General features: G+C 36.2%; 1 protein-coding gene and 1 pseudogene across 6 annotated transcripts in view; both read right to left on the reverse strand.

The window, feature by feature from the left end:
* SNCA (synuclein alpha) overlaps nt 1-22079 on the reverse strand; it is a 140429-nt gene that overhangs the window by 19092 nt on the left and 99258 nt on the right. The gene's annotated exons all lie outside the window — the stretch shown is intronic.
* On the reverse strand, nt 12108-12194 carry LOC150019268 (U6 spliceosomal RNA; annotated as a pseudogene).

A 22079-nucleotide genomic window follows, 5' to 3' on the forward strand; every position in this document is an offset into this window, starting at 1 on the left:
TTAGGTGGCTCAGCTGTGTGTTATATTAAAAGCCAACTCTAAAGCGTGTGTGTGTGTGTAATCATATTTGTATAGAAAACCACATTCTCTTAAATCAAATTCCTAAGTTGGAGGAATTAAATGAGGGTAAGAATAACAGTAAAAGTGTGTGTAGAAGGAGGATGAAAAATCAACATGTTCATTCAGGATAATTAAACAGATTTATATCAAAACTTTTATACCAAAGATCAAATTTTAATTTTAATCACATTTTAAAATGCATATGCACAGTCTCCTTTATATATATAAATTTTATATCATGGCTTTTTCCTTGTTGCCAAATACTTGGAATTTTAAGTTTAGGGAACAATTCAATCTTCTCTAGCCCCAACTTTTCCACTGCTGTCATTCTTTTCTTTTTTTCCCTGAGCTGTGGCTTTCCTATCCCATTTTTTCATATTTCAAACCATAATTGTGTGCAGTGTACCCATGCAGCCCATTTCTATGGAAACCAAGATATAGGTAGCACAAAGATGATTTTATTAGAAAGTCCACTAGAGCAGAAGAACTAGTACACATATTTGCTTTCCTAGCAGACTCAGCAAATTTAACTTGGGGAAGATTCTGTTGGGTCTCACTGTTGAATTTTCCTAGGCAAATGGAATATTTGAAAGCCAGTGAAAGGAAGGACCCAAGAAAGCAGAGGAGTAAGTGGAAGCCACACTAACCTCCTCCAAGGACCAAACTGGAATTACAACTATATTATAGAAAAATCATCAGGAATAACCAACTGAACACTAGCTAGAGAGAAGCCTTATAACAAAGGATAGACAGGAGAAACCACCTCACCACAACGAGACTGGTAGAGAGTGTGGAGGAGGCGCTGGTTGGACTCCCATGAGCGGCAGCTGAAGTGCCCTGAGAAGTGTATGGTATAAACCCCAAGCTGGGGTCCCCAGCCTATAGCACCAGAATGGGAAAGGAACCCAAATAACATGACTGTTGAAATGCAGCAGGGTTTCTGTCTGCCAGGGAGAGAGAGTTGGAGAAACAGAGAGCCTCTTAAAGGCCAACACACAAAATTCCATTTGTAGCCACATACCCTGGGCTCCAGCAGAGGAAGGGCACAGGGGACTAGAGATGCTTGAAGAGAGTCTGGGGCTGGTGGCTCTGGGGCGAGAACTGAAGGAACAGCTACCAGGATCCCTGTGCTGAGTTACTCCCCATACTCCAGAGGCCATGTTTCTCAAGCAAAGCACTCTCCTCCAATGGCATCAGCTTGAGAGGAAGCAATAGCTCTGCCTGAGGAATTACTCTACCCCACCCTATAGTGCTGAAGCCCTGCAGCTGAGCAGTACAGCTAGGAGACATTCACTGATTAACCCTATAGAAAGCCTGCAGGCAGAGGCAAATCACTCAGGGCTCTGATGCTGATAAAAGCCACCCTTGGTGTGCAGCCTGATTCTTCCTGTACACACCCAGGTCCAGCAGAGGGAGCCACATGCTGTGTATTGCTGATAGCTCCAAACAGGCTGCCTAAGACCACTCAGAGGGAGGGTTTGACTTAGGACTGCACTAGAGTCTTGCAGATCTGCCTATAACATAGAAACAAACACAAAGAGGCAGCCAAAATGGAAAAACAAAGAAACAATTCCAAATGAGGTAATAAGAGAATTCTACAGAAAAAGAACTAGATGAAATAGAGGCAGGCAATTTATCAGATAGATAGTTTGGAGTAATAAATATAAAGATATTCAACAGCATGAAAAAAGACATAAAACCATATAAAAGCACCAGTCAGAAATAATAATGCAATATCTGAAATAAAAAACACACTGGAAGGAATAAACAGTAGGTTAGATGGAGCAGAGGATTGAATCAGTAATTTGGAAGGCAAGGGAGAAAAAATACCAAGGCAGAGCAGCAAAAAGAAAAAATAATTTAAAATAACGAGAGCTTAAACTGTTGGGACAACATGAAGTGAAACAACATCTGCATCATGGAAATACCAGAAGGTGAAGAGAGTGAGCAAGGGATGAAGAACCTATCTGAAGAAACACTTCCCTAATCTGGTGAAGGAAAAAGATATACAAGTCTAGGAAGCTCAGAGAGTCCCAAACAACTTGAACACAAATGACCTACACTGAAGCACATCATAATTAAAATATTAAGGCTTAAAGATACAGAGAGAATCCTAAAAGCCACAAGAGAAAAACAAATAGTTACATACAAGGGAGGACCAATAGACTGTCATCTGATTTCTCAACAAAAACATTTCATGCTAGAAGGGAATGGTGTGAAATATTCAAGGTGATGAAAAGCAAGGACCTAAAACCAAGGCTACTTTACCCAGCAAGGCTATCATTTAAAATCAAAGGAGAAATAAAGAGCCACTCAGAGAAGAAAAAGCTAAAGGAGTTTGTTAAACCCAAACCAGTACTGCAACAAATGTTAAAGGGCTTGCTTTAAGAAGATAAAGAAGGAAAAGAGAAAGAAAAAGAAAGAAAGACAACAGGAAAAAAGTCTAACAATAAAATGACACTAAATACCTATCTATAATCACCTTAAACACTCCAACCAAAAGACACAGGGTAGCTGAATGGGTAAGAAAACAAGACCCATACATATGCTACCTCTAAGAGACCCATCTCAGATCAAAAGATACACACAGACTAAATGTAAAAGGATGGATATTTCATGCAAATTGAAAGGGAGTAAAAGCTGGGGTAGCAGTACTTATAGCCAACAAAATTGACTTTAAAACCAAAGCTATAGTAAGAGACAAAGAAGGACATTACATAATGATGAACAATCCAAAAGAGGACATAACCTTAGTAAACATTTATACACCTCAATATAGGAGCATCTAAATATGAAAGCCAGTGAGTGTTCCAAACAAAGCAAAACAAAATAAAAGTCAAAGTGGTAGAATTGTGTTGGCGTGCTCATGGGCTTATGCCCAGAAAATAAGAGGTTGGATTTTCTCTATGATTGTTATAACAACATAACAATTACTGCCCAGATTTGACAACCCAATCATTTTAAATCTATGTATCATCATCATAGCATAAGTACTATAAAGTATAAAATAACTTGCTTTATAATAAATTAAAATAAATTTTTATATAAACAGATAAAAGTGGTTCATGCCCATCACCCCCTTTCTCCCTGGGATAGGAGACTCAGGCACATCAAAGGAATTCACAGAGTCCTTGGAGCCAGTGTGAAAACCACAACGATCAACTAAATAAATGTTTTTATCAAAAGGAAAATATAAACATGTTATTTTAAAAAGGCAGCATGCTACAACAGAGTATCACTAGTTATGAAACTCAAAGCCACTTTCAATCTACTAATGTTATTATAATTTGTTAGATTGCCTATATTTCATCTGTGTACCTATAAAATGAGACTTTCAAAATTCAAGTGCCCACTAGTTACACACAAGTGTTGTATTCAGTGAGTACCTAAATGCAGAACCTTAGACCTTCAGTTTTATTTCCTTCATGCCCTTGTACAATATATATTGAATGAGTTAATAAATAAGTGAACAAGATTGACATGAATTAGTTTTAGTCATATCCAGAACAGAAATCATTTCCATAAACTATTTAAAGATGAACCTGCACATCCATTAACCCTAAATCTCTAACTGATGTCCCGATTTCACTGGTACCTATTCAGCTTTGGGTGTTAAGCTCTGCTCTCTTCTTTGGTCCTCTCTTAAATGTCACAGCTATTTCTGGCAGGTAGGACAACTGCCGCGGTTAGTGTGAAGGCACACCACCACGGAGTGCAAGGCAGCTGAGAGCAAAGGCTGCCAAAATAGGGAAATAGCTCAGAAAAAAGGATAGAAAGTTGAAAATATAACATCTATGCATTTGTCTATTTATATCTAATGTATATGTCAGCCATTAAAAAAAAAGATATTTAGAAAATATTGTGTTGCCTCTGGCTGTAATTAACACTGCAGCCACTTCATACAAAGCAGTGTCCTTACTTGCTTTCACAAAGGACAATTTAGAGCCCAATCTCAAAGGATTCAGGATGGCTTATACACTTATCTTGAGGCACAAAAAGGAGATAGAGTTTGTCATTTTCAGAAAACACTGCCAGTATTCAAGGAAGAGAGAAAGCTGATGGAACATATTTTAAAGATTTAGAAAGATTATGAGGGTAAGCTGGCTTTTAACAAAAACAAAAAATTTTAATGCAGTTCCTGACTGACCGAATTTATAAAGTCCAGAAACACACCCAAAGATTTAAGTTTTTTAAAATTGCAGTGGAAGAAAACTGAATTTTATTTGGACTACCAAGTAGAAAATTAAGCAAAAGGATTTTGTTAAGGAGTGGTTTGATTATTCATGAGTATGATGGTTCAACATTTTCTCCAGTGTTTCCCACAACAAAACCACTAATTAATGACCTTTTTTTACAAATGGAACATATTCTTGTCTAATACTATATTTTTCTTGGCCAAGAGTTAATACTTCTTATTTTGAACAAAATGTTTTATTATTCCACTTTACATTTCTATATTTACATCCCCAAATTTCTTTTTTAAAAAATAATATGTTTATTGATTATGCTGTTACAGTTGTCCCAATTTCCCTTCCCTCTGCTCCCCTCCACCCGGTGGCCACCCTCCCTCCAGTTGTCCCCCCCTTTTAGTCCATGTCCATTGGTTGTGCATATAGTTCTTTTCAACCTCTTCCTGTCTATTCCATTCCCTCCTACTATGCTTCTTAATTCCTGTTCTATCTCCCTCCCTCTCTCTTTTCCCCCTCCCTGCTGACCTCCCCCCAGTATGTTCCCCATACCTATAGTTCTTTTTCCACTCTCGTTGCCTATTTAGTTTGCCTTTGTTTTGATGCCCTAGCTTTTGTTGTTGGTTCTTGTGATGCAGTTTTCATTTTAATGTTCGTAGTTTTGATCCTCCTTTGTCTAAACCAGTCCCTTTAACATCTCATATAACAGTGGTTTGGATCTAATGAACTCCTTCAGTTTTATTTTGTCCTGGAAGTACTTTCTCTGCCCTTCTATTCTGAATGACAGTTTTGCTGGATAGAGTATTCATGGCTGTAGTTTTTTTATTTTCATTACTTTGAATATTTCTTGCCAGTCCCTTCTTGCCTGCAGGGTCTCCCTTGAGAAGTCAGCTGACAGTCTAATTGGGACCCCTTTGTACATGATTCTTTTCTTCTCTGTTGCTGCTTTTAAGATTCTCTCTTTATCTTTAATTTTTGACATTTTGATTATAATGTGTCTTGGCATGGTTCTCCCTGGGTCCAGTTTTTCTGGAACTTTCTGTGCTTCCTGGATCTGTAAGTTTATTTCCTTCCCCAAGTTCAGGAAGTTCTGCTTTATTATTTTTTCACATAATTTTTTAATTTCTAGTTCTTCTTCGCCCTCTGGCAATCCTATAATCCGAATGTTTGATCTCTTATAGCTAGCTGTCCCAGAGATTTCTGATCCTCTCCTCATTTTTCTTACTTTTTGTTTCCTCTTTCTGCACTGGATGACTATTTGTTTCTTCTCTATGTTCCGGTTTCTTGATTTGATCTCTGGATTTTATTTCCTCACCACTTGTCTCGTATGTGTTTTTGTTCATTTCAGCATGAGTGGCTTTCAACCCTTCCCTGTCCTGTTCCAAATCTTTTGTTAATTCTGTAAGCCACCTTATGACTATAGCTCTGAACTGAGCCTCTGAAAGGTTTCTTATTTGTTCATCTGTCAGGTTCTTCATCTGCTGCCTGGTGAGCTGCGTCACCAGGATTTTAATTGTTGTCTCCTTCATTTTGACAGATTTGTGTTTTGCTTTGCTTCCTGAGCAGGCTGTGGTGGGCGGAGCCCCATGTACTCGTCACTACCCGGTGACCGGCGGCAATCCGCGACCTTTTTCGCTGCGCTGTGGCGCTTTGTGTGGGGGCAGGGGTCCAAGATGGATTCCTGCCATTATTCTCTGCTGGGAGACCGGGATCCATCCTCCTGCCCTCTGGGCCTCACCATCTGATGCTGTGTGTGTGTGTGGGGGGGGACGGGGGAACTGCCTTTCCCCGCGCTGGGGTTGCGAGCTGCAGGGGCTCGACTGCAGCCAGAATTGCTCCCCCTGATGTTTCTTGCAGTCCTACCGCTATGCCCACTGCTACTGCGGACAGCACCGTGTTTTGTCGCCTCTCCTACCCGTCTAGGTGAGCACTGCTGGTTTATAACTTCATATATTGGGCTTCCATGTAGTTTTATTTTCTGGAATTTCTGGTTATCTTTTGTTTTGAGGTAGTTGTATTCCTTTCTAGTTGTAGAGGGAGACCGAGCGTGTCTGTCTAAGCCTCCATCTTGGCCGGAAGTCTCTACATCCAAAAATTTCTTAATTTTTGAATTCAGTCCTCTTATTCTCACTATGGGATTTTAAAAAGCCTGGTTTAGTATACTGAAATTCTCCAACTGTGACTCAGCAGTTTTCATTTCTAGGGATCCCTCTGACATCAGGCTTACTTTGTGAAGCATAAACTTCAACATGAGAAAAGAAAGTTTTTAAAATAATGTGTCCAAATCAAAATAAGAGGTCAAATTTTGCAGGGCATTTTGTGTCTTTAAAATCTTCTGCTGTAATTATCTGAAGCCCTTAGCTAGATAATTATTAAGGCACTCTAGCAATTGTCTGTTTTCTCCACATAGATCACCACATTAATTAAGAGAGGATCACTGGAGACAGGTTGCTGTTCTGCATCCTTAAGCAGTTTTAGTTCTTCACTGCCAAAGGGAAAAACATGCAGAAGAATAAGGTTGCTTCTCTATCAAATTTTCTTCTATACAGATATTCTCAAATAGGTCTCTGGAGTGTGTCTTAACCTTACTTCTGCACATTTTTAAAAAGAAGGTCATTAATAATTTTGCATATATTTTATAACCTATCATGTACTTATCTGATTTCAATTGCACTAGTAAAGAAATATGAATCAGGTGCTTGCAATAAAGATGCTGAAGTTTTATTTACATTATATCACCACACTCAAAAGTGTGAAAGCTTAGTGAGACAAAACACATAGCCATAACTAATTAGCCAGTGAGCGGTACAAATCTACCTGGAGGTGCCCTCATGGGTTAGTGTGGTGATGGGAGAGCCAGGTTCCTGGCTACAGAAACACCAGCCAAAGTATACTCACTCCTGAATTTTGGGAGATGTCTTGTCACATTGTGCTGTGTTAAAATAAAAAATAAACAAAAGCAAGCAAACTGAGTGTAACTCAGTTTCCTCACCAATTTCCGTAATTACCATTTTCTAAGGCCAGCTCACATGCTCACTAGAAGAGAAGGGATTTTTAGTATGCTAAAAAGTCAAAGTCACAGGATGACCTAGAGTCTTCACCATCAGCCTATTTTGAAATCCTAGAACAATGCACACACCACACTTCGTCAGTGCATTGTAAATACTCTTTGAATAACTTCAAGTTGTTTATGAGTCCTTACATGATATCCTCCATCAGAGCTAGTCTCTCACCTGTGCGCTCCCCCTAAACACTCACCCCATGGATCTAGTTCAGCATAACTGCTGTGTTTTGAGATCACTGGTGTAGATGAATGTCCACTGCTGGGTTGTGAGTTCCTAACATATTTAAAAAACAAAACAAAACAAAAAGAATGAATAAATATATATAAGACACAAGTGGAGAAAACAGAAAATCAAAAGTTACTAAAAGATTAACTCAGTTGAATTGTTTTGTAATAGAAAGCTCTCTGTGATTTATAGCAGAAATTGAGATTCAGAACCAAGTAAAAAGAGGTGCTATTGTCCCACAAAGATATCACAATTTGTTATGTAATAGGTAAAAAAATGTTTTAAGACCAATATTCATGAGCATCACCTGAGGTACTTGTTATAAACGCAGATTCCTAGACTTTGTCCACTAACTAGTTAATCAGGATCTTGGTGGGTAAACCAACAGGAATTTGAATTTTAAAAATTAGTTCATTGGGTGATTTGTAGAGTTTAAAAGTGATTATTACTATTTTTTTATCTGCTGCTGGGAAATACTACATATGCATTGGCTGGTATGCCTCTTTTTTCAAAAGCAACAATTCTCTGGGGAATTAAAAAAAAAAGGTATTCAGTTTTTTGAGAGCACACATTCTAGAAAAGTCCTGGTCCTCATGACTCTATCATTCAAGGCAGTGACAGTGACACCCCCCCCCCTCCTCCAACACACACACACAGCCTTATTTCCTTTAAAAGACGCTCCTAAAATCCCATGATGTTTGGTCCACTTCCTATTCCTGGTGTTATTCATGGGACTGTCATGGCAGCTTAGAAATCTGATAAAGAAGGAATGCACAGAACTTAAAGTACTTAATTAAATAGAGCAATCTTTCAGAATTACAAAAATGTGAATGAGTATAAACAATAATTAAGTTGAAAGTGTCTTGAGTATAAAATGAAACCATAGGCTAGATAATAATTGTAGCTAATATTTTTTGAAGATTTACTGCTCTTTAGATACTCATTGGAGGTTTTACCATAACCTTTGGAGATAGGTATATGGATGAAGTCCACTCTACAGACAAAAGTAATTTACCTCAATTCTCTCAGCTTGTAAGTGGAACCAGGAAAACTGGCTCCAGAAGCTATGCTCTGAACTACCAGGCCACATCTCCTTTTACTGCAGGCCTGGGGCAGGGTGGTGGGTCGTGGTGGGTGGTGGGTAGGGGGTAGCGGGTGGTGGTGGTGGTGGTGGTGGCGACGGCGGTGGTGGCGACGGCGGTGGTGGCGGTGGTGGTGGTGATGGGTGTGTGTGTGTGTGTATGTGTCTGTCTGTCTTTAGGCATATGTACTTGCCAAGGTGCTCTTTGTGATGAAATGTTGGCCTGTGCTCACTTTAACAGTTGGAATTCCAGGCAAATGAGAAAATATTTCTAACTTCTAAACCATTAAAATTTTAGTGGATCTATTAATATTCTGCATCCCTGTGTATTTTAGTAGTATATATAAAGTGTAACAGTTATTTGGGAACTTTTATAAACACAAGTTTAAGAAATATTGAAGAAAGACTTTTTCCTTTTAACATCTGTTCATAAGTTGCTAGTTCCATCTGGCTTTGGCTTTAAATCTTGCCACACTTCCCAGAAACTAGAATCTTCTAACTGACTTCTATTAAAGGGTTTTTTTTTTTTTAATAAAAAAATTAAATACAATGCAGGCAATTGTTATAATACTGCTTTTTCTCCCATTCTCTCTAGAGCATACCACCTTTCTCTAAAATCAGTTGATAACAGTTTTTCAGTACGTTTTGTTTTGTTAATATATATTATGTGTAAATACATGTGTAAATACATACATACATATATATATATATATAATACTATCCCTCACTCATGACAAAAAAATATTAACAGCTTCCCAATGGAGAATATTACTACATGTTCTTTACATGTTAATTTTAACAGACTTAACCAATGATTTTTAAATTTATCTAGGAGAAAATATCTGAGTTAGATATTTTTTTGATGAGATCCCAAAGATCTTGAAGTTGTATGTTGAATTGTAAATTTTTGTCCAGTAGAAAAGGTAATTCCAAAGGTTACTGGTTACTGACTAGTAAAATGTTAACTAGTTTTGCATCTATTAGCTAATTAATTGCAGAATTCCTTTGACTCAATGTTTCTATAAATCTTTATTTCTCAAATTCTCCTTTGAACCAGCCTTACCAGCTTACTCATTTATATATTAATTAATTAGGTGAATAAAATATTTGACATATATTCATTTTATTTTTGTGTAAAAATCATAAGGGTTTATTTTTTTTTGAAAACTATACTTTAATACATTGTAGAAAGACCAATTGCTTGGTTCAATTGAAGCATTGTTGAGTTATTTTTCCTCTTTTAGTGTTAATATTCTATACAATTTTAGATAATTTAAAAACTCAGAAAATGTTTTAGGCTCATGTTTCTAGTCTTCCTAAGTAGTATAATATGCTACCTAAATTAGGGAAGAAAACTTTCTTTAAAACTATCATAGTTAGAGGTAAATACATAGAACAGTAAGGACTATTTTTCCAGCTTTCTAAGCCACACTCAATATAACAACTCCTAAATAGCACATTCAACAAGATTAGGTGGATTTTTTTAAAACACACATCCCATGAGGTGTTCATCTTAATTATTATTTTTAATAAATTATATTCTCTTCATTTCCCTTTTTATTTGGACTGTATTATATACTTTGATGGTTTCAAAGAAAGCATGTAACTGAACACAAGCATCTTTTCTGAAGAGTACCAGATAGCATGCCAAAATATGAATAAAATAATGGCTACCCTCCAATAGGTGGCCTTGGAAGGACAAAAGCCAGAGGATGGAAAACAAAAAAGGCATCTGAACATTGAGGCAGCCCTGAGGAAGTGGCTGTCTCATTTCCTTTTTCCAAAGCTTTTCATGCAGAGCATCTCATGGCTCTCCTATCAAGATGAGGTCAACTCCCTAGACAGCTACTCACTCCCCCCCACCCCCCTCCGCCATCTACATACAAGCCCGATGAGATTAATTAACACTTGTTCCAGGAAGAAACATTGACAGTAGCTTCCAATATTAGATATAAAACTTATGGAGGGAGATACTCTGAGAGAGGGAAACAAGCACTGGACTTTATTGCTTCAAGCCAAGTGAAATAGGTTTATGAGGCAACAGTATGAACAAAACAGTTTTAAAAAGTATAAACAAAATGGTGAAGTTTTGTACTGAATGTCTACTGTATTTGCGGCAATGGTCTGTTCCCTTCATAGGCTTACATAGTATGAAAAGTATTTTACCTAAAACACGTACGCTTATAGCATACTCTGGAGATCTGAGGACCTTCAACAAATGGATGATTGTGATGCTATAGGCAGACATGTAATGGCACAAATGGAATGAGATTTTTTTTTTACAAGTAGCTTGAACCATTTTATATAACAGTTATAAATATAGTTTGTTTTTTAAAACAAAATACAAAAATATTTAAAATTATTTTGGGGTGGTCATTTATTAATTTAAATTCAAAATATCTTGTTTTTTGAAGAAATATATGAAAGTAAATACTTTTGGGAATTTGGCTGAATCTGAGGCCATTTATGTAAGTAAATTCCACATTAAAAAAAAATGTTGTTCTATTACAGTTGTCCCAATTTTCTCCCTTGCACTCCCCTGTCCTGCCCACCCCCAGCTCCCACAATCAATCCCCACCCTGTTGTCCATGTCCATGGGTCATTTATACTAGTTCCTTAACTACACCCTTCCCCTCTTTCCCTCCTTATCACCACCCCCTGCCCTCTGGTCACTGTCAGTCTGTCCTTTGTTTCCATGCTCTGGCTCTATTTTGCTTGTTCCTTGGTTTTGTTCATTAGATTCCTCTCAAAGGTGAGATCATATGGTATTTGTCTTTTGCTGCCTGGCTTATTTCACTTAGCATAATATTCTCCAGTTCCACTCAGGTTGTTGCCAAAGGTAGGAGTTCCTTCTTTCTTTCTGCTGCATAGTATTCCATTGTGTAAATGTACGAGTTTTTTGATCCACTCATCTACAGATGGACACTTAGGCTTTTTCCAGTACTTGGCTATTATAAATAACACTGCTATAAACATAGGGGTGCATAGGTTCTTTTGAATTGGTGTTTCAGGATTCTTCGGATATAATCCTAGCAGTAGAATCACTGGACCAAAAGGCTGTTCCATTTTTAGTTTTTGGAGGAAATTCCACATTGTTTTCCATAGTGGCTGCGCCAGTCTGTATTTCCATCAACACTGCACTAGGGTTACCTTTTCTTCACATCCTCGCCAGCACATGTTGTTTGTTGATGTGTTAATGAAGGCCATTCTGACCAGTGTGAGGTGGTATCTCATTGTGGTATTAATTTGCACCTCTCTGATGGCTAATGATGTAGAGGATTCTTTCATATGTCTATGGGCCATCTGTATGTCCTCCTTGGTGAAGTGTTTGTTCAGGTCCTTTGACCATTTTTTAATTGGATTGTTTGTCTTCCTGCTGCTGAGTCATGTGTGTTCTTTATATATTTTGGAGATCAAACTCTTCCAAGGTATCATTGGCAAAAAAAATTTTCTCATATAGTTGGTTCCCTTTTCATTTTAATGATGTTTAAAAATATGGAACACTTCACAAATTTGTATGTTGTCCTTGTGCAGGGGCCATGCTAATCTTAGTGTATGTGCTGCCCAAGTGAGCATCACATTAACTTTTGAGGGCTGATTTTGGAAGCTGCCAAGACTTACTAATTACAACCTATTTAGAGTTGCTTTCTTCAAAGAAACTCAAAGTGGTTCAATGGACATTTTATAGCAATTTCTTCTCACAACGTTCCAGGAAGATTAGAAATATGTATGCATTATCTCAAAAGGTATTGAGATATTTCCCATTAGTGAGTTGCAGTCATGCAATAAAGACTGCATTTAGCAATGATATTCCCAAATAAATAAACCTTGGTATTCATAAACTCATGCATACATTTATATTAAAATTTAAAATAATAAATGTTTTTACATTGTGAAAATGTATATAGATACATTTTGTGAGCAAAATCATCACCTTGGCTCTATTGTTGCTCTTTTATGAGGGTAGTGGGGGTTGTTTATTATCTTTTTGGGGCCACAAATCATAAATAACATAAATAGGACAATATTAATAATCCATATCATATAAAACTTCAATGCCTCCTTATAAGCTTACACATAAAATTCAAACATCTTACCATAATTCGTGATCTGGAATAGCTTGTCTGTATCCATAGCCTTCACCTCTCCCTTTCTCTCTCACACTCACTACGCTCTAACTGCCCGGGTCTTTCTCATGCCATTGAGCACCGCAGATTCTCCCATCTTCAGGGCCTTCACACGTGTGCTTGTTCTACCTTGGTTATTTCTGCTCTACATTCTATTTACCCCATTCCCCAAATTCTCTCTCTCATCACAAAGCTAGCCCTTTTTCAATTTAAATTTGACTTTCTGTATAAACTTCCATAAATTGGACAGTCTCACTGAATCTATATGGCTAATAGGTTTTTGTTCTCATTATGTACTCTCTATGCATCTATTTTATGATGCATTGCTTGGAAAAAAAATGAGAGGGAGGTAGTACTGGTGTAGAAGTGTGAGAGGAAAAAGTGTCTGTTCTCCATTCTGGCTCTCGGCATCTTAAGAGGGAAGGAGAGGAAGGGAGAAGGAGAGAGAGAACTGCAGCACATGCTGAAGGAGCTGTATTGACTGAGGTAATTGAAGGACTCAAGGCACAAGAAGGTCACTGGCAAGGGTAGCAGTGGCATGATTCCTCCCTTAGTAACTTGAGGCAGATTTCAAAAAGGAAGCAGATGAAAGTGAACAGACTTGTTCTTGAGCACATGTGAGATACCCGTGGAGATTGCAATACATCACTGGGGATGGAGGGGCAGCCAAGGCCCTGCAGATGGGGCTCTGCAGTGGAAGGGAATCATGTTTATCCTCCGGCTGGCAGGTGGGAAGATGCTCAGGGTAAGTAATGAATAACTCCTGGGATGGTAACAGCCAGTGATAATCAGCAGTCACAGATCTGCCTCTATATTAAACCTGATAACAGCATCCAGGAATTATCAAAAGCCACACACCCAGCTAGTGCTTGTCCCTTTCCTTGTAGCTACTTAATGGATACTGGCAAGCTGTCAATAGACAAACAAAGAAATGAGGGTAAATGTTGTTCCCTAAATTTAAGGTGAGTCATCAGTCAGACTTGGTATCATTAGGGAATTAATCCGTTTTCTAACTAGCTTTATTTTAGCACAGCCATAAATCTAGCTCTAATTAGTTTCTAACTCCAATGACAATACACTTAAGCATTTCATTTGACCCTCAACCACGAAAAATTGCAACTGATTTGACAGTACTGATATGCTCTCACTTGCCTGCATATGTATGATGCTGTCAGTACAACATGTGCTTTCAGAATCTGTTTTTTCCTTAGGATATTGATGGACTATCACAAACCATTTTATCTCTCTCCTAGTCCTTTATGGATATCAGGATGCATTTGACAGGCAAGTGAATATGGTAGAGTTTGTAGCCAGTGATTAGATTTCTCCCCAAATAAAACAAATTAGCTACATGAAAACTGAACAAAGCATGGAAACAATGTTTTTTAAAATAAAATACCTACTTGAAATAACACTTCAGTCAATGAAGAAACTGTACATGTTCTTAACCGATAATACAGATTATTTTTAACTGAGATATAGCAGGCAAATTACTATTTTAATCACTAGGGTCATCATTTAAAACAGATTGGTAAACATTTATGAGAGCAGACACAAAAAAGCCAGAATTATCTTCTGGAGGGTGGGCTGCCTGTAGTACAGGCTTCCCTGCTAGGTGAGTGTTGTCGGAACCCACCTGTATCAGAGCACTGGCTGGTGGCGTTGTGAGAGGCTGCAGTCAGCTTCAGTGAATTGTTTTTGAAGATACTTTCAACACGTTTGCCCATTTCATGAGGGGTGATTTATGAGCGCACCTGCTCACACTATGCTGAGTGTTCAGCAGTTTTTGACCAAAAATGGCATGATCCAATGCCCCACCCTCCCCATTCACCCCATCTTTCCCCAAGAGACTATTTTTTTGTTTCCCCAGATGACAAAAGTCCTCAAAGGGAAATGTCTTGTCAATGTGAAAAAGGTGAAACAAGAAAGGCAGCGGCACTTTTAAAAGGCATAAAAATCAATGAGTTCAAAACTGTTTTGAGCAATGGAAAAAAGTCTTGATAGGTGTATTGCATCACATGGAGAGTACATTGAAGATGACTGAAGTTTAAATATGTAAGAATAAATACACAATTTTTTATAAATAAATTCTGGGGTTTTTACCCCCCCCATACTTTTTGATATGGAAACAAGTTAAAGTAAATACTATTTTATATTTAAATCACACTTCATTTTTTAAAAGATAGTAAATACTTTTAAACTTTAAAAGTGTATTGATGTTTGTGGGTATTCCTGAACATGATCAAGATTTTCATTTCTCCAAGGATTTTTATTTACTTATAGAATCAAAATATCAAAATTGTAAGTTTTCATCAAGTGAGAATTTAACATCTATGTTCTTATTAATTAATTTGTAAAGGTGATAATAATGAGATTCAAAGAAAGACAAATCATATGTGGACAGCTCTGTTCCCATATTCCAAGAAAATTATTAAAACATTTATAGCACTGAGAATGACTCAGACCAGTATGAGAATTTGTTTTTGTGGCCATACTGTAGAGCAGTGGGGGATTTAGAGAAGTAAGGTTCACCCATCCATTTCATCCCAATTGGAGCTCAAGCAACTGCAATTTATGGCTATGATGATAAACTTCAAAAATGATGCACTATTTGTAGACCCATATTAAAAATTATTCAGTGGAACTAAAAAGTTGCTGTTTTGAAAATAAAAAGGCACAAATACACAAGTAAAAAATTAATTTGGAAGATTCTAAATGTATGTTTTCAATATAATTATCATGAAATGTAAATTAAAATAATCTCAGCATATACTTGTAAACATTATATTTTCATTTCATCAGAGCTACTAAGTAAGGCAAATATTATATGTGAATTAGCCTCCACAAAGTATATTCTATATTACCACAAGGTAAAATTGTTTATGATTATTAGTATAGGAAGAGTGTGAACACTTAACTTTCATAATTTTAAATTATTAAATATATTTAGTAGAAAGGAAATATTACTTTGTTAATAGTTTGAAATCTTAAATGAAAATATGACCTCAAAGCATACAATGTAAATTTGTCCTGAAAATAACAGCTTTAAAATAGTTGAAGCTTAAATATTCTCCTAAATGCTTTGTGAGACTTAAGATAAAATATAGTCCTTCCAATCACCTGACAAAAGGGTATATAGAAAAGAAGCAGATATTTATAGAGTTCAGAAAAAATTGAAAGATAGCCTTCACCATGTATTTGTTATATTTAAAAAAATAAATGGTAGCTAAATTTTTAGGGGACCTGTGAAATTGCTAAAGTAATTATTTTAACATAAATGTGAAATGCAGTTTGCTACCCTATTTTCAATTTAATATTTTCAAAAACAAATGAAAAGCAACTGTATTTTTTAAAGTACTCAACTCTAAATGAATATTATAGAAAACCTATATGTATAAAAATAATACATATAAGAGCCCAAGATTACATACAATATAAATAAGTATATTTACAAATTATGCATTGTCTGTTATAAGTGTATTATTCTGGAATTTTGAATACCCTTTTCCCTTTTGACTGTTTTATCTTGACATTCAGCAAATGGATAAGCAAAAACTTAAGAGGAATAATTGGAAAGAATCATTAAATCAGTATCTGATAACTTAAACAACAATAATGTGAAATATGAATTTTATGCATTATTTGGATTTATAATGTTCTAATAATTAGTATAATGGTTTACTCAAATAATTGTGGATGTCATCCTTAGAGGCTATTAGCAATTCAAAATAGTGAATTACACCCAAATACAGGGTGCTTTTATATAAACATTTGTACTTTTTGCTAGTTATTTACTTCCCAAATATCTTTTAGGCACCACTCGCAAAGATAACCAAAAATATAAATTCTGTGTACATAATAAAGAGAGCCAGGCAGACATTCAATAAATGCAGATGTATGATACCAGGTAATTACTTTTATCTGGAGGCTAAGGCACGCTGGACGGGAAAAATATGCAGTTGGCCTTTCATATCCATGAGTCTGCATCCATGGAATCAACCAAAGACAGATTAAAATTATTCAAAAATATTTAAAATCTAAACTTTTGTGTTGATAATGTGTCTATTGTCTTTTGTGAAATGTACGTATGTGAAAAATCTCATTCCTCAGTAACAGAAGATAAATCATCCTAATTTCTATTACTTGCATATCAGTTCAAGATGTGATCAAGCCATGATTAAGTGAAACAGTGTCTCAGACATCTTATACATTCTTATGTAAAAAATAATTTTACAATGTATAGTAAGATCTATCCTAAGTCCAGCTGAACTTCTTTATTAAGAAAATAAAAATAAACATGGGGGAAACTGTGGATAATTCATTGCTTCACTTATGTTAAATATGCAAAGAATTTAAAAAAACAAATAAAAACAGGTAGATAGAAAAAAATTGCAGAAAGAAAAAAGTTAATGTTGTTCCTGATGTGTACTGTGTAGTTATGATTTATGATGGTTATGTCTGCATTGAACTTATAGGTTTTTTGTCATTATTCCCTAAATAATAAAGTATAACAACTATTTACTTAGCATTTACATTGTAGTAGGTATATTAAGTAATCTAGAGATGATTTAAATTATATAGGAAGATATGCATGGGTTATATATGCAAATACTATACCATTTTATACGAGGGACTTGAGCATCTGTGGATTTTGGTAACCCCCGGGGTCCTGGAACTGATCCCCCACAGATACCAAAAGACAACTGTTTCTTGTTGGAATGGTTTCAGTCTCTAGTCCTTCAATACTTCACACTCATTTACACTGGGACTTTGGTTTATTATTTCTATTCACCCCTTGTCTCTTAAGCATAGGACATTTTTGATGGAATAAGATTAAAAGATTAAAATATAGATGATTATTTTAGAGACGTGGAAATGGTTTGTAAAATTCTATGACTATAAGGAACACATGCATAAGGCAATATATCAGAAAAGAACAATAGCATCTTTAAGTGAAAATGTGTGTTTTGAAAGGTTGGAATTTACTGTTCTGTGCATTTGGCCTTTTAAGAAATGTCTGTTTAAATAATGAATCCTGACCTGGAATTTGTTGGAGCTGACCATGGAACTTATTATAGTAAAACGTGTTTATGGGAGAAAAGGAGGATTTGAAATTTAGGCATTAGAATAACTATCATAGCAAATTGAATTGGTCAAGCCTATTATCAGATATCATAAAACATGCAGTAAAAATAAATTAGATAATTTAAAAACTACAACTACACTTATTTCACAAAACTGCTAATTTCCTAATATATGCAGCTTTTAATGCCTTTCAAACTGTTACTTCTGCCAGTGTGACTAGCAGATGATGAGCAGGTGGCCTGTGTCATATTGTCAGTTGTACATTCAGAAATCAAAGTTTTTCACTTTCACTTTATAAGCTGTTTGGGAAGAAGGTGTATAGATGTGTGTGTGTGTGTGTGTGTGTGTGTGTGTGTGTGTGTAATGGGGATCAAGAGGAGATTAATTTGTAAGCCATATCTGATTCAAAAACAGACATTCACTAAATCATCTATGAGGAGATGGTTTGATAATATAGTTAAGCATTTTTACAAATCTTCAGGGACACAGATTCTCCCAAGTGTGACAGAACACTCATCTTAACTGCAAGCACTCTCATTTACAAAGATCTCATTTGGAAAATGACTGTGGTGTTCTGAGTTCTGTGCAGTGGCAGGATCATTTTCAATCTGATTAACATTATCTGAGAACTATATAATGACCTTTAACTATAACTGCTTTTAGGTTTTGTCCATGTGAGTCCCATAGTCTTTGACTATGATTTAAGAATAATCTTGGAAACATTCAAAGAGGATGATGAAAGAGATGTCTGGGAAGCCATGTAAAACAACCACTGTTCAATGCCATTCTGTGCACTACTAGTAACTCTATATGAGGATACAAAATTTTATCCCATAAAAAAATATTACCTAGCCACTGGAATCCAAGTGGATTCAGCATGAGTGAGCAATGCATGAAACATATTTGTGGTGAAAAACAGTGGATAGTCTCCAGCGCATAGTCTAAGATTCTCATTCAATTCCTTTCCATCATCTCATCTGTTTGACACCCAGTCTTTTTATAATACAGGATGTGAACATTCCTGTTACAGAATTTTTAGACATATATCACATAGTTTTCTAATTGTGCCTGTGTAATCACACATCAGTGGGCAAAGACCTCACCAGTCAGTCTACAGCAGCATCTTTGCCTACAAGTCAACATTGTGAATTTACATTGGGAATGGATCCCTCATTTAAGGCCACTGGAAATAAAAAATGCTGAATTCACTGGCACTCTATATACTCTCACAGACTAAGAAAATCTAATTAATAATCCTTTTGAGGAATCCTTTAGAAATGTTTATAGAAAAAAAGTAGGTTATTTGCTTTAATGTTTTTTATGAGATAAGAAAGACAAAGGTTATATCCACACAGAGGGAACAACTAAATTACAGTCACAATTATTCATGTTTCCAGATTTGTGACCAAAATCACTTTTTAAAATATGCTTTCATTTATGATATAGCTCCTCTTTTCTATCTTCTAATATCTTCTATATTTCTATACAAGTATCATTTTCTTTACTTATAGTTCCACGTATCTCCCATTAAATTTACCCATATGAACCCCCTTTATTTGCTAATATTTTGGGATTATTTATTTATTGTCCTAAATAAAACATATAAATACAAATCTACTTGCAGTGGGCAGAAGATAATTGATATTTTATATGAAGAAAGACAGTGGTTTTTCAAGAACCACAACCTCTTTAAACTTGGCTTTGATCTGTGACAGCTTCAGGAGAGGATTAAGAGTGGGCTGTTTGAATTGAGGTGAGGGCAAATAAGTGAGACTGTAGGCTGTCTGGTGGGTTATTCTTCCTCATGGCACTTTATCTAGAATTTTTGCCTTTCCTCATAAAGCTATAATAGTTGACACACACCATGAATATGGGTAGGCACAGCCTAAGGTCCTGTTTGTATGAGTTATATGAAGAGAAGACTAAAAGGTATTAATCTGAACAGTATGGTCACAGTGGCTAGGAATCAGAGTGGAAAGTAGGCTAGATATTTGTCCAGATATGGTTTGCAGCAAAAGGCCAAGTTTTAGAAATAGTCTTAAATGATATCCATTATTTAGAAACTGGGTGAAGAAAGTAAATAATTACATATCTACTATATTTACATAGTGCTCATTCATCAGAGAGCTTTTCTAAGAAAGCAGATGACAGTGCATAAAAAATAAATTTCTTTTTTTTTCAACCCCAAAGTACATAAAACTTGGCCTGAAATATTTTCCAGCTGAAAAGTAGTTATATAGTCTAACATCAGCTTTAACTTCTCAGACATCTATTTTTTGCTACAATAAAGTGATGAAGCCATTTGTATTTTTATGAACATTTGTTACATTTTTTCTTTGTTTTTTATTCAGATAGATAAAAGACCTTTATACCCTAGGTAACTATAGGAAATCCCAAAGCTTGGAAAATCACTAATGAGAATGGAGGGAATTAACCATCATGAAATCTGAAGCATGCAGCTATGATGCCACATTGCTCAGAGTTCATGTAACAGTGCCATCAGTGTAGCTAGCAGGTATTCAATAAGTTTTATTGGATGTTGAGCATCACATCCTAAATCTGAAATATTTATTTAAAAAAGCTGAATTCACTAGGGTGACACTGGTTAATAAAATTATATAGGTTTCAGGTATACAGTTCTAAAATATATCATTTGTATATCATATTGTGTGTTCACCACCCCAAGTCAAGTCTCCTTCTATCCCCATTTATCCCCCCCTTTACCCTCTTCTACCTCCCCACACCCCCATTTTCTCTGGTGATCACCATACTGTTGTCTGTGTTCATAAGTCTTTCTTCTTTTTCTTTGCTTAATTCTTCACCCTTCTCACTCAGCCCAAAACCATCCCCCCCCACCCCCCTCAGCGGACAGCTCTCAGTCTGTTTCCTGTATCCATGGTTCTGTCTCCACTTTGTTAGTTTGTTCATTAGATTCCACATGTAAGTGAAATCATATGGTTATTGTACCATGTAACTTTTAATTTATTTTTATTGTATTTTTTTCATTACAATTTATCCCCCTTGTACCCCTGCCCCCCAGCAATCAGTACACCGTTGTCCATGTCCATGAGTCCTTTTCCATTTTTGGTCTATCCCTGCACCCCCTAATCCTCCCCTAAGAGCTGTCAGCCTGCTTTATATCTATGAGTCTATCTCTGTTTTCCATGTTAGTACAGTTTGTTCATTAGATTCCACATATGAGTAAAATCATATGGTAGCTGTCTTTCTCTTACTGGCTTATTTCACTAAGCATAATGTTCTCCAGGTCTATCCATGCTGTCACAAAGGGTACAATTTTCTTCTTTTGTAATGGCCAAGTAGTTATTCCATTGTATAAATATTCCATGGTTGTTTTATTCACTCATTTATTGTTGGACACTTGGGCTGCTTCCATATCTTAGCAATTATAAATAACACTGCATTGAACTTAGGGGTGCTTATGTTTTTTCTTTGTTTTTAAATTTTATTTATTTAACTTTAGAGAGAGGGTAATGGCTGGAGAGAGAAGGCAGAGAAATATAGATGTGCCAGAGCAACATCGATCAGTTGTCTCTTGCATGCCCCCAACTGAGGACCTGTCCTGCAACCCAAACATGTGCCCTGACTGGGAATCAGACCAGCAACCTTACGGTTTGTGATATGACATGCATCCTACTAAGTCATGCCAATCAAGGCAAGAGGTGCTTAAGTTCTTTTGAATTAGTATTTCAGGTTCCTTCAGACAAATTTACAGAAATGGAATCACTGGGTCATCAGGCAGTTCCATTTTTGATTTTTTGAGGTAATTCCATACTGTTTTCCACAGTGGCTTTACCAATCAGCATTCCCACCAACAGTGTAAAAGGGTTTCCCTTTCTCCACATCCTCACCAGCACTTGTTTGTTGATTTGTTAATGATGGCCATTCCGTGAGGTTATATCTCATTATGGTTTTAATTTGCATTTATCTAATGGTTAGAGATGCTGAGAATTTTTTTATATGTCTATTGGCCATCTGTATGTACTATTTGGAGAAGTGTCTCTGCAGGTCCTCTGCCCATTTTTAATTGGATTGTTTGCTTTTTTGGTGTTGAGTTTCATAAGTTCTTTATAAATTTAGGATATTAACCCCTTTTGAGATGTATCAGTGAATATGTTCTCCCATTCTGTGGGTTGTTTTTTATTTTGTTTATGATTTCCTTTGCCATGTAAAAATTTGTTAGTTTACTGTAGTCCCATTTGTTTATTTTTTCTTTTGTTTCCCTTGCCTG

This window comes from Furipterus horrens, unplaced genomic scaffold, assembly GCF_987537825.1.
Source record: "Furipterus horrens unplaced genomic scaffold, mFurHor1.1.pri manual_scaffold_2, whole genome shotgun sequence".
Taxonomy (NCBI): domain Eukaryota; kingdom Metazoa; phylum Chordata; class Mammalia; order Chiroptera; family Furipteridae; genus Furipterus; species Furipterus horrens.